This window comes from Ambystoma mexicanum, chromosome 3p (genome assembly GCF_040938575.1).
Source record: "Ambystoma mexicanum isolate Mex_15411 chromosome 3p, UKY_AmexF1_1, whole genome shotgun sequence".
Classification (NCBI taxonomy): Eukaryota; Metazoa; Chordata; class Amphibia; order Caudata; family Ambystomatidae; genus Ambystoma; species Ambystoma mexicanum.
The window spans coordinates 110,399,280-110,412,127 of NC_090925.1; positions in this window are offsets into that span (position 1 = coordinate 110,399,280).

A 12,848-nucleotide genomic window follows, 5' to 3' on the forward strand; every position below is an offset into this window, starting at 1 on the left:
CTCCCCTCCACCCACCCCCACTTTCCTTCTTTTCTGTCCATTTCAGGAGCAGACATGCTGGGAAAACTTCTGTCCCCAGCGTGTCCGCTCTCGATCTGGGACAGGTCATCATGGAAAGGAAGAAGGGACTACAAGTAGTCCTTTCTTCCTGCAGCCATTTTTTTTGTTTACCTTTTCCCTATTTTTTTAATGGCTGCCATGGAAAGGGAGAAGTGACTAAATGTAGTCCCATCTCCCTTTCCATGGCAGCTATTTTGTTTATTTACTGTTTTTACTATTTTTAATGGTTGCCATGGAAAGGGAAAACAGACTGTATTATAAAACAGACTGTTTTCCCTTCCTCAGCGGGCATTTTATTGATGATGGCATTTGGTGTGTATTTTGGAGTAGGATGAGGGTGAGTATGTGTGTGTGGTGGTGCATGTGGCTTTATAGGCTAATGGTAGATGGGTGGGTGTGAATGGGGTACCTATGGTTTCATAGGCTGATGATGTGCGGATAATGGTGCATATGGTAGTGGAATCTGATGTCATGGATGGTGGCAGGGTGTGCGTATGGAGGCTAGTTTCTTGAGTGAAATGGGGCATGCTGTGTCTCTATGTTGATGGTGGCGTATGGAGTGGATAGTGGCAGAGGCTGATCTTCAGTGCTCATGTGGAGGATGTTGAGCGGAATAGGGCATGTTGTGGCTCTGTGCAGATGGTAGCATAGGGTTTGAATGGTGGCATAGGGTGCAGGTGGGGAGGAGGGTATGTGGATGGTTGCATAAAGAGTGTATTGTGGAGAAGGATGATGGTGGGTATATGTGGATGGTGGTGCATATGGTAGTGGGAGCTGATGTCACGGATTGTGGCAGGGTGTGCATATGGAGGCTAGTTTCTTGAGTGAAATGAGGCATGTTGGAGGGCGCAATGGATAGTGGTGTGGGTTCGGATGTTGGCAGAAGCTGATGTTATCGATGGTGCTGGCTAGGGTCTTAGCAAAAGTCACTGTCTGTGACAGGACTTATGAAAGCCCACCTTGGACGAACATAGTTACACCTCTTAGGATCTGTCTGAAATACCCAAGGGATTGATAGAGTACACGAGCAGACAGGCTTAGTCTAAAGGAGGGAGGAGGACTGTAGTTAGGTACAAAGACCTCAGAGCTTACTGTGATGAATCAGTAATGACTCCCCCAAATCTCAACCTGGGATGTGATATGATATGGCATTTGTAACGCGCCTATATACAAGTTTTTCAAGGCCTGATGAGGCAAGGAAGGGCGAACAGAGGGGGGACAGAGAAAACAATCTTACTAGGCCTAGTGACATTGAGATCGTGCAAGTGGTGGAGAGGAAAGGTTCCAGGGGAAAGGGGGGCAGTGCTGTACATGGAATCAAAACAATAACAAGAAGTGTGGCTAGAAGGTGGCAGGTGCAAGGGTAAGTGCAGACAGCAGGTGTCCAAAAGTGCAGGTAGGAGGACTTTAGGGTTACAGATACAGACCCAAGTGCAAGGGTTGCTGGGAGGCAGTGCGGGTGTGCAACTGGGTGGGCAGGGACCTGGGCCCGTAATCAGAGGGTAGCCAGATGACCAGTGCTGTATCAGACAGGAAATCAGCAGGGGAGAGGAAGAGAGAAGGCAGAAGCAAAGAGGAAGGTCTTGAGGTGCTTCGGGAACCGGAGATGGTCCACTTCAAGTTTCGGGGAGGCAGGGAGGCTGTTCCAGAGGGAGGCCCCAGCCAAAGAAAGAGATCTACCACCAACTCATTGCTTGGAGAAGCGACTGACCCTGAGGGAGTTGGAGGTGGCGGAGCGAAGAGCCTGAGTAGGAAGCTATTTACGAAGAGAGAGTTGTAGGTGTTGAGGACCCAGGCCAAGAAGGCTGTGTGGATAATGCAGAGGGTCTTGAACTTAATCCTTGCAGCCACTGGGAGGCAATGCAGAGATTTCAGTGCTGGAAAGATACAATCACTGGGCTTGAGGCCAAGGACAAGTCTCGAAGTCCTGTTCTGGATGAGTTGCACAGGGCGGAAAGTAGAAGCAGGCAGATTTTGAAAGAGGCAGTAGTCCAGCCTAGAGAAAACCAGAGCTCTAGAGACAGTGAGCTCCTGGGGTAAGGAGAGGAATGGAAGAATACCTTTGAGGAGGTGCCGTTGGTAGTTTGACTTCTTAGAGATGTCAGAGATGTGAGGAGAAAAGGAGAGTCTGGAGTCAAAGATGACCCCAAGGTTCTTAGCCTCACAGCTTGGAGCAGGAAGTGGCCAAGGGATGCTGACCAGAGAGTGACAGGAAAGGAGGGTACGGGTGTGCCAATGAGGAGAATCTCTGTCTTACTGGCATTAAGGCAGAGATCGTTGGCGGCACACCACTCCTGGATATCAGCAAGACAGTCAGAGATGAGAGAAGGAGAAGAGGTGGCAGAGGGGAGCCTGAAAACGAGCAAAGTGTCATCCGCATTGCACTGAAAGTTGGAGCAGAGAGCGGCAATGCAGTGGGCGAGAGGTATTGGTTGAACAGCCAGGGAGAGAGGTAAGACCCCTGGGGAACACCACAGATAGAGAGGGAGATAGGAGGAAAGGAAGGACCCAAGTTGGACCTAGGAGGGTCGATCAGAGAGGAACAAGGTCAGCCAGGCCAGGTCCTGATTGGTGATACCCAGGTTATCACAGAGAAGATTGAGCAGGATGGCATGGATGACAGTGTCAAATGCAGAAGAGAGATCGACTAAGATGAGGACATGGGGGAGATTAGAATCAAGGTTAGAGACCAGGTCTTCATGGATGTTCAGGAAAGCAGTTTCTGTGCTTCTGGCTGCTCTGAAGACAGACTTATGATCATGGAGACAACCAACAGATTCAGTGTGAAGATTAAGCTGGGAGATAGTCAGCTTTTCCAGGAGTTTGCCCAGGAAAGGAGTGATGAAGATCGGGCGATAGGTAGCCGGACAGGAGGGGTTGGGTGAGGTTTTCTTGAGAAGAGGGTGCACAAGAGAGTGTTTCAGGGGGGAGGGAAGGCTCCAGTGGTGAAGGAGTGGTTGCAGAAGTCAGCCAGGGCAGGAGCGTGGGTGTCAATGTGGTCCTTGATGGTTTTGGCAGAACAGGGAAGAACCTGTTTTGATGAGACTTTCATAGATCAGACTTGTCTAGAAACCACATCAGGGGAGAACAGAGGAAAGGAAGAGAAAGAGGGATGAGAGGTGGCCACAGGGGGGCCATAGGTAGAGGATAGAGTAGAGGAAGGAGGGGACGAGAGGGTGGACAGGATGTCCTGGTTTTAGAGGTTAAATGAGAAGCCTGGCCGTGCAGAGGGCCTGAAAGGGGACAGGAGAGGTAGAGACTTCAACAGGATTGGCCAGCTCCTTGCAGATTTTAAAGAGTTTGGCCGAGTTTTTAGATGCTGCAGAGACGCAGGCTTAGATGTGGGCTCTCTTTTTAGTGGAACCTTCCTCATTTGGCCAGGGGAAGGCAGGCGCTTTGTGATCCCCACCCTGTGGCTGGTGTTCTTCGGAGGATCACATATGGGAGGGAACAGGTCAGGAGGAGGAGAAATTCCCCTGTTTAACTTCCCCCCAAATCCTAGTCTTTTGATGGCGTATTATAAAGTAGAAATAGTTAAGAAAACCAATGTTTCTATTCGGGACTCCAAGTTCCATAATTCCCTCAGTACTGAGACGAGGAAAAGGGATACTGAGGAACAAAGGTGTAATGGTCAGCTAATTGACCTAAATGACCCAGACCTGAGGGGGACTGGGAGCCTTAAATGGCCCCCTCAAGTGTGGACCAAAGAGAAGCTGCAGAAGTCGCGGCAGCTGAAGAAGTCAGAGAAGCACATGCATTGTACGCTGTGCGTGCCATGTCTGCAGGTGGAGGCGGCATTCACAGAGCAAGAAAACGCCGGGACCCATGAAGGCCCTGAGACAGTCAGTGCCTCTCTTTGTCCCCCTGGCAGAGGTTGTGCAGCAAGAAGTCAACGTAGCAGAAGATGCCTAACAATCATCGAGTTGGTGTGGCATAGAAGAGCAAACTACCAGAAACTGTTTGACAGTTCCAGGAGAGCTGCAGAAGCCAACGGTCAGCGAGGTGTCAGTGAGAGCGACACCCAGTGAGTTTTCCACTTGTAAGTGAAGTGCTTGGTTGTTGCTTGCCTATGCCAGGTCAGCCGCACTGCTCGCATGTGCATGACAGGGGCGTTTCTGTTGAAAACGGAACTGTAAGATACCACAGAGGTTAATGCAAGAAAGTTGCGGTGATGTCGTTTTTTGAGATTCCAACAACCCGGCGAGAAAATAGCATTAAGAACTAAGGCATGCAAGTACTGCCAAAGTCAAAAGAGGGATAAAGTTAAGCTAATTGAGAATACCAAGCAATGCCAAAGCCAAAAGAGAACTTAAGCTGGACAAAAGTGAGTACATCAAGCATTGCCCAAAGCCAGAGGGGAGCAATTATAACCCCAAGGGTTGTATGCTATTCCTATCTTAAGAAGGATGTGTTTAATCTAAACTCACATTGCCAAAACCAAAGTAACCACAAAGAAAGACTGTATCCTAGCTACTGGTTAACCATTGATGCAGAGTGGAGAGAAAGGTGGCAAAAGAGCTGCCCTTGTGGAAAAAGCCATCCAAAGGGAGATGGGCATCATTTGTAGAGTGTATATTCTATTCCCTGAAAGCTGCATTTTGATGCCAAGAAATATTATTGAAGTTGTTCTTCAAAAATTGAAAGTTACCATTGAAGCACTTTTCTCTGTTGTTGTTGTTGAAGTAGAAGGGCAGGCGAGTGTACCTGTAGGGCAAGAAGTGATTTCCCAGGAGAAACCTAGTGAAAGGATAAGCCAAGCAGTAGAAGGTGTAAGTGCTGAAGAGTGGTACTAATAGAGAATAACACATTGAATTGTGACTATTGCAGAAGAGTTGTGAAAGTTGCCTAAAGAGAAGTTACAATTCTTGCTGCAGTTAAAATTGTGTTAAAGCACCTTAACCACACTATCTGTTGCTACTGTACTTGTGGAGCTGTTCTTATTCCAGGAGGAGTGAAACCGCATGACCTTTTCAAGGTACTTTACTGATGCAACAGAACTTCATGCAACAACTTAAGAGCTGTGCTGGAACTTTGTGTTGAAACAGATTCCCTTGTTTTACCCTTTTGTTGGGAGAAAACCCTTGTTTGGATCTGGGAATGGACATTCGCCCAGACCATGACAAGAGAAATTGATCATACTTTGGAAGCAGGTCAGATGTTATATACTGTTCTTTATTTTAATTGCCATTGATTTCCTTTTTGCTTTGGTTGCAGAAGTGTGAGGGTTAGACATCTCTTGGTCATAGAGTTCCTTTTTTGTTTGTTATAGGCAGGAAGATTCTCGTTAGGGTAGTGATAGTGATGCATTTGTTCAACCTGTTTTGTTCAATAAAATGGCAAAAGTTAAAGATACTTTACTAAATTGTCCACCTCATATTTCTGACCCCTCACAACACCTTAGTTCAAGAAAACACTTACAGAGTTTGATGTTATATAAAAATAGATATTTATTGTATACACTGAGGAACACTGTTGTAATTCAAAGATCAGGTAACTACTAGAAAACATATAAACAGTATAAGAATACGTGCAATACTCTTAGAATAGTAACCCACAGGTATAGTAAGATGCAAATAGCTTTTTTTTAGTAACGATTGACCTCATAAACTAACTGGAAACATATATGCAAACTTTTCCAAACTCTTAATAACTTTTTGAAACATCAACCCAATCCTGTCTTAACAGTCCACCCCTATTTAGTTTGAATCTCTCAAAGTTCAGATGGGCCACCAGTAGCTGCAGGTTGACTTGGAAAGGTAGGAAGGAGCAAAATGCAGTGTTCACACTACAAGGGCCCAGCAGGGATCTCTTAATGTTGCAGGTGAGTAACGTTGGTTATTACAAGTGGGCTCAGGGAGGTTAGGATATCCCCTTGAAAGGGTGCCCCAAAGACCAGTGTCCTAGAGCAGGCGGTATGACTGCTAGAGTACAGTGGGTTGTCCATCCCAATGTTACTTTATGGGGACTTAAATATCAGTGAGATACAAGCTATCTACAGCCCCCAAATCCTCAGAAACACACAAGAAGGCTCCAGGTAAGTAATACCAGCAGATTGAAGAAGGCGTTACTGTGGGACTGTTCCAGTGGTGAGGTGACAAAAGATCTGTTCTCCTATTCTTAAGCCCTGGTGACAGTGAGACAGTATCCTCAGTGGATCTGGCAGAGGGACATGCAGCAACAGATCTTCACGGTTAGGGCTTGCTGGTGCCTTTTGCAGGCTTGTAAGAGATAAGGCTGTCAACTCTTCTCCACTTCCGGAGATAATGCACAGCGATGCAGCCCAATTATTGGGAGTTTGCAGGCCCTGGGGTTCGAAGTTCTTCAGGGGATGGCGCAAATTGTAGTTCATCTTGAGACTGGTTCGGCCCACCTGTCTATGGGAGGAAGTCATCTTCTTTTTATACACAAGGCCCACCTCACCGAAAACGGGGACAGCCAGAAAAGGAGTTGTCTCAATTAAAACTACTCAACCATTCTCAGCAAAAATAGATCCTGGGCCTCATTACAAGTGTGCTAGTCCGGTAACAACGATGCCGGTAAGCCTACCAGCACCGTTGTTACCAGACCAGCACACTACGAGTCTGCGGGCGGGTGCCGTTCTGCCTGCCAGGTTTGAATTACACAGAATCACGGCCCAGTTTTTAACAGTGACGGTGCTTCCGTGGTCCCTATTCCCATTGAGTTCTATCGGACTTAAATGGGAATGGGGATTAACATTTACCAGCGCCTGACTTCCCGGAACGCTAGGGTCGTAACCCCCCGGTGATTCCGGCAAGCCAGGTGCCAGTAAATATTGCAAGTCCGGCGGCAACCGGACTTGTTTAAAAAAATGTTATCAAATATTTTTTGTAGAATCTTTTAAAAGTCATTTATAAACTCCACACAAATGTTATAACACCAGCAAGACAATAATACACAACGATATCTTACATCAAATACATATTACAAAACTTTCACGGCACCCATTGCCATAGTGGACAAAATGTAAGCTGTTTTTGATCTCCTTCTCACAGCTTAGAAACCCCAAAAGTTCCTCTCATTGTATATAATAGGAAGTCATCTTCTTCAGATCTTCCCAGTCGATTGGAGTGGTGAGGTCAGGACAGCAGCAGCCACTACACAGGCTCTGGTGGTCGATGGAAGGGCTGGCAATGTCTTGCTTCGTTCCCCTCTTTGGATACTTCTGTTCCAGTAGCCGACTATATGTTTCTGCTCCAGGACCTCTGAATTATTCATGAACACCAGGTGAGTCCAGAAATCATGTCCCATGCACCTTTCAATCTTGGAGATTGCTGTCCAATGGGAGCCAGCCTCCCAGTCTGAACAGATTTCCGCCAGGCACACTGCAGAGCAAGATGCACGGGTACACTGCCACCAGCCCAAACAGACGGGCTTGTGAAAATAACAAAATGTTCCTGTGGAGGTGAGAAAAGGGACACATTGTGTCACAATAAGGTGGTGTGTGCTGAGTTTGCAAAAGTAAAGCACAGGTAGGATGAAAAATATCCCCCTGCCCTAGTAACTGCAAGGGTTAGCCTTTAAAAATAAAGAAACAAGGAAAAGGAAGCTTTAAGGGCTTTTCGCAACACTGCACAGGAGGTGCTGTGTCTTGCTTCAGCAAAATGTAGATGTGTAAACGTTTGAGGAAAGCATAACTTTCAAAAGAAATCCCAAAATGGGGTCAAAAAAGTTTCGATGATCAGAGTAAAAAGAATGATGAGTGTGGAAAAAGGCTCCCACTCACCCAGGAGAATTAGGAAAAAATCCAGGTGTCCAGCAAAAAGTGCTGGGGGTCTCGCAAGGAGTGGGGATTTCACACGAGAAAGAGAGCAATCTACCCTAACAGTGCTGCTTTGAAAATGTTAAGCTTGTGAGATCTGGAGGACGCTGCAAAAAGTGTGTGCATTAGTGAACTCTAACTCTTTTTGGGCAAGACTTGGGCCCTCATTACAAGGTTGCTGGTCTGGTAAAATCGATGCTGGCATTACTGTACCGGCATTGTTTACCGGACCAGAGTATTACAGAGTATTACGAGCCATGATGCCTCTGTTACTGGCATAGGCAGGGACCCGCCGTGACCGGCCTCACCCTTGCCGGTATCAGCATTGACACGCGGCAGCCGTGCCAGTGACACCGGCATTCCGCAGTTAAGTGCACATTAAGAGGTGCACAGACATGCAATTACTGGCACGGACATGCCGGTAATAATGGATACAACGATGCTGTTAACACCAGCATCGCGGTGCAGGCGTTAATAGGAATCTGGTGTGCAGAAACCTGCCACAAGTGCCCACAATCAGCACCGGTGGAGCAAATGGAGTCTGGCACAGCACAAAAGGAGCACTGCCACACACCACACGTATCCCAAAGCCACAATGCTACCATTAGCACTAGCAGTACTGGAGCTGGAGGACATGCCTGCACAGCTACTCTTTGAGGAGGCAGTGAGCCAGAGCATGCAGCGTATGGGCAGGTGGAGAAGGAGGCCGAGAATGGGCCGGCACATACCCAAGGTGCAGGCAGTTGTACCCCGCAGGCAGCCACCAATCCCTTGCCTTATGGCCAGCCCATTCAATCTAACCCCTGCCCAGATTCACACCCTCTACCGGCTGGACAGGGACACCATCACCACAGTAGTGGACCTCATACATGATGACTTGGCGAGCGTAATCAATATCCGGACAGCCATCCCCACCCTTGCTTAAGATAGTGTGTGTGCTACACTTCCTGGCCACAGGCACTTATCAGCACATAGTGGGACAGCTGCATGGAATTTTCCAACCCTGCTTCTCCCGTGTGCTCACCCAGGTTCTAGATGCACTCATGTGCCATGTACGCAACATAAGCCTGCCACGGACTGCAGAGGAGGTGAATGCCACTAAAGTAGCATTCCATGCACTTGCAGGCATGCCCAACGTCATAGGTGCGCTGGACTGTACACATGTTGAGCTGGTTGTCCGGCATGCTGTGGAGGTAGTGTACCGTAACAGGAAGCTGTACCATTCCCTGAATGTACAGATGGTGTGCGATGCATGCAAAATAATCACGCATTGCTATGCAAGATTCCCTGGCTCCACACATGACTCCATGGCGCTGCGGAACTCCACACTGCCCCGCTACATGGCACGACGTGCTGGACCTCGTACATGGCTGTTGGGTGAGCCTAACCACAGGGGCATGAGGGATGTCGAATGGGGGGGCAGTTAACAGCATTGGCAACCTGTCTGCTGGGTGATGTAATTTAGAAAAGGGTCAGCCTTAACACAGCTCTTGGCGAACTCTGTATTTTCTTGGAAAGTCAGTATTTGAAAGTGATTGGCTTCTTATGGGGCTGCACAGTGTTTCCTTGTTCTGAGGCTGATCAGAGTGCTGATATAGTCAAATATTGTGAAATGAAAACATTTGCTGTGCTCTCCTAATTATATTGTAAACCAAAATGCTCCAATTAATAGTTCACGCAGTTCAAATATAGTCAATACTATTTTTGTTATTTCAAGATTTTTTAATCCAAAATTATTTAGCCTCCAAAAATAAACCCCTTTCTGCTGGGTGGGCCATTAGGGGTGGGGGACAGTTAACAGAATAGGCAAGCTGTCTGCTGGGTGAGCCATGAGGGGTGTGTGAACATAGCATAGGATTGCATTCATGAGGAGCACAAGTGCACACTGCATGCATGAATGCATCATCACTCCTGCCAAGACCCATAAACATAACCAGGTATGCAATGAATTGCAGAGAGAGTGGGTAGGCCAATAGAATGCTAAGTCAGATGTGGAAATAGACCAAGCAACCTCAGCATTACCAACATACACACCATGAAGCCTCACACATTGATAAGAAGAAGACCACACATAGTGCCCGGGGTTTCCTGAAGTGTGAGTTTTGTAAATGTGCCAGAATGTGCAGCACAGCTAATGCATGGAGATATGCAAGGCCTTCACAGCCGTGTCTACATGCAAACAACAGACGCAGAGCTCAAACCAGCACATGTATTAGGCACATCTGAAAACCTGAACCACATGTACCACAGTGCATCACTCTGAAGTGACAATGCATGAAATCTGATCTCAGCAAAGCAAATCACGAGTCAGGATGCTCCACCAGAGAGAAAACCATCAGTCACACCTACTAAATCCGTTGCTGCACTCAGTCCACTGGTATACCGCAGATCAGTAAGACTGTCCTGTCACCTTAAGGGACGCCTACAAGTGCAATGGTTTGAATAAGAAAACAGAGAAATGCACAATTATGCACTACACCCGAGATATGGCAGTGAGGTGCTGGGCACATCCAATGTAGCACCATTGCACCATGATAGCACCCACCCAGACGTATTACAGTACCGTCACCCTTCACCCATGCTACATACTACCGATGGACATCTGACCTAGCCATATGGGGTATGTGTCCATGCATATGTGCATGGAGACCTGTGTATGAAGTAGGAATACTGGGGATACCCCTCTATCACATTGATGAGAGCAGGCACATGTGTGACTTGCCACTGTATATGCACACCCCTTTTTCATTGGTAACCCAATCCTGAAAACAGAGACCATAGTGGCCTGTAGGACATGAATTGTGCACATGCAGGTTCTCATTTAATGGGCCATGTGGCAGCAACTGCACCTACTCCACCCCCCACAAGGATCAGCCGTACGTTCACTTCCCGGGCGACAGAGAATGTACTGTCATGCCATCTTGTGTTTCGGTGCATTTTGTTAACATCACTGTTAACAACACTGTACAGCCAGTGGTAACATGGAATTGCCAAATTACTCACAAGTCCCCTTTCTCTTGCTCCCATACAGGTGATGCTGGGTATCACCTCATGACCACACAACAGACACGAAGAGGCCTACAACCGTGCACATGCACGCACTCGCGTAACCATCAAATAGACATTTGGCCTGTTGAAGGCCCGGTTCCGCTGCCTCAGCAGGTCGGGGGAGACCTCATCTACAGGTGGGCAAAATGGTGCTGGTATGTGCACTGCTGCACAACATGTGCATCCGGCGCAACGTCTCCCTGCCCCCTGACATGGACATGATCCCACCTGAGGATGAGGATGAAGAAGATGCTGGGATTCCTCAGCCATGATGGCCATGATGGACATGCCACACGGCAAGCATTAATTGACAATTACTTCTGTTGGAATGTTAAAGACATGCACTGGGCATGGGTCACACTGAGTGCTGGACACTGTACATGATTAAATTGACACACACTCCAGAAGCAATGTCCAGGCATGTTATTTTTTGCTACACCAGGCGTATTCAATGACGAAGAACTATGTACAGATTATCTTTTTTAAACCTTAGACTTCTATGCCCCTAAATGTACCCCACAGCCCCTCCCCCACTTCCCCCACACCCAATGCCCCAACACCCCTCCACCACAACCCCCTCCCCCATTACCCACACACCCAATGCCCCAAAAACCCTCCCTCGCAACCTCATCCCTCACTACCCCCTGCCCCCACTCCACCATACCCACCACCACCACCCTCACACCCACAACTACCACCCCCACGCCCGCTGACCCCTCACCCATGACCCGCACATCCTCTTCCCAACCACTCCCTCCACACATGCACTGGTTACATGGCCTATTTGCAGCCCCTTTTTTGAGGATGGGGGTGAGCCCCATGCGGGCAATTCAGTCTCTGCGACCGACGAACAGGGCTACTTTGGGTGGAGCGGCTTGGTGTAGCGCTAGTAGATGGGCCAAGTGGGGTGGTAATGTGCCGTTGTTTGGCATTTGCGGTCACCAGCATGTTCGGCGACTCTGCCATAGATGACATGACTTCATTCCCCTCACGCACACGCCTCGCCAGTTGGTACATGCCCTCTGTTGCCCTACCAAGCATATGTGCAGTGCTGCGGGAGGTGTCCTGCATTGTTTGCCATGTCAGCTGTGCCTCGGTGAGGTTTTGGCTGACCAAGGCGTGCATAGCCTCTTGACGCTCCTCCTTTCTACTGAGGCGGCCCTAAATGTCTCTAATGTGGCGCAGTCTGGTAGTGGAAAGAGAGGTGCGCTCCGAGGGCCTGGGGGAGTGAACACAGCTTCTTCATCATGTGCTACATCGCTCCGTGTGTCGGCCCCAGTGGCCTCAACAGTGCTGTGTGCTCCTGTGCCATCCGTTGGACTTGCAGGGTGGGGCGCCTGGCTGGGTGGGGGGGATTCCGGATCTTCCAGCAGGCTCCGGACTGGGGATTCCGGATCTTCACGCAGGCACCGGACTGGGGAATCCGGCTCTTCCTGGTGATATGCCACCTTTGCCACAAGTGTTTTCGGCTGATGTGCAGGTTTGGCCACAGGTGTTTTTGGCTGTTCAGCCGGCTTGGGCGCAGGTGGTGTAGACTTGCGGGGATGCTTGCCCGCAGGTCTTATGGACTTGCAGTGCTGCTGGGCAGCAGGTGTTTTCTGGGGGTGGGGAGGATGAACGGTAGATGTAGTGGCACGCTCGGGTCTTGCCGGGGTGGTGCCTGGCTCCTGGCTAGTGGGGGTTGATTTTGTGCACTGGTGACGTGTTGCTGTAGATCTGGGTGTGGTGGCAAGTTTACCCTTGCTGTCAGGTGATGTGCCTGTGGGTGACAGTGAGACAGGGCATTAGTAATGTGTGTGAATTCATCTGACATACATAAATGCTAGTACATTCAAAGTCATGTGCCTTGTCATGGTCACAGTATAGGCCATGGCATGGTGCACACATTATTGTGTGGGGGAAGCAGTGTGGGGCCATATTTGTAGTGTGGCCATGGAGGGCGCAGTGTCTGTTAGCTGGG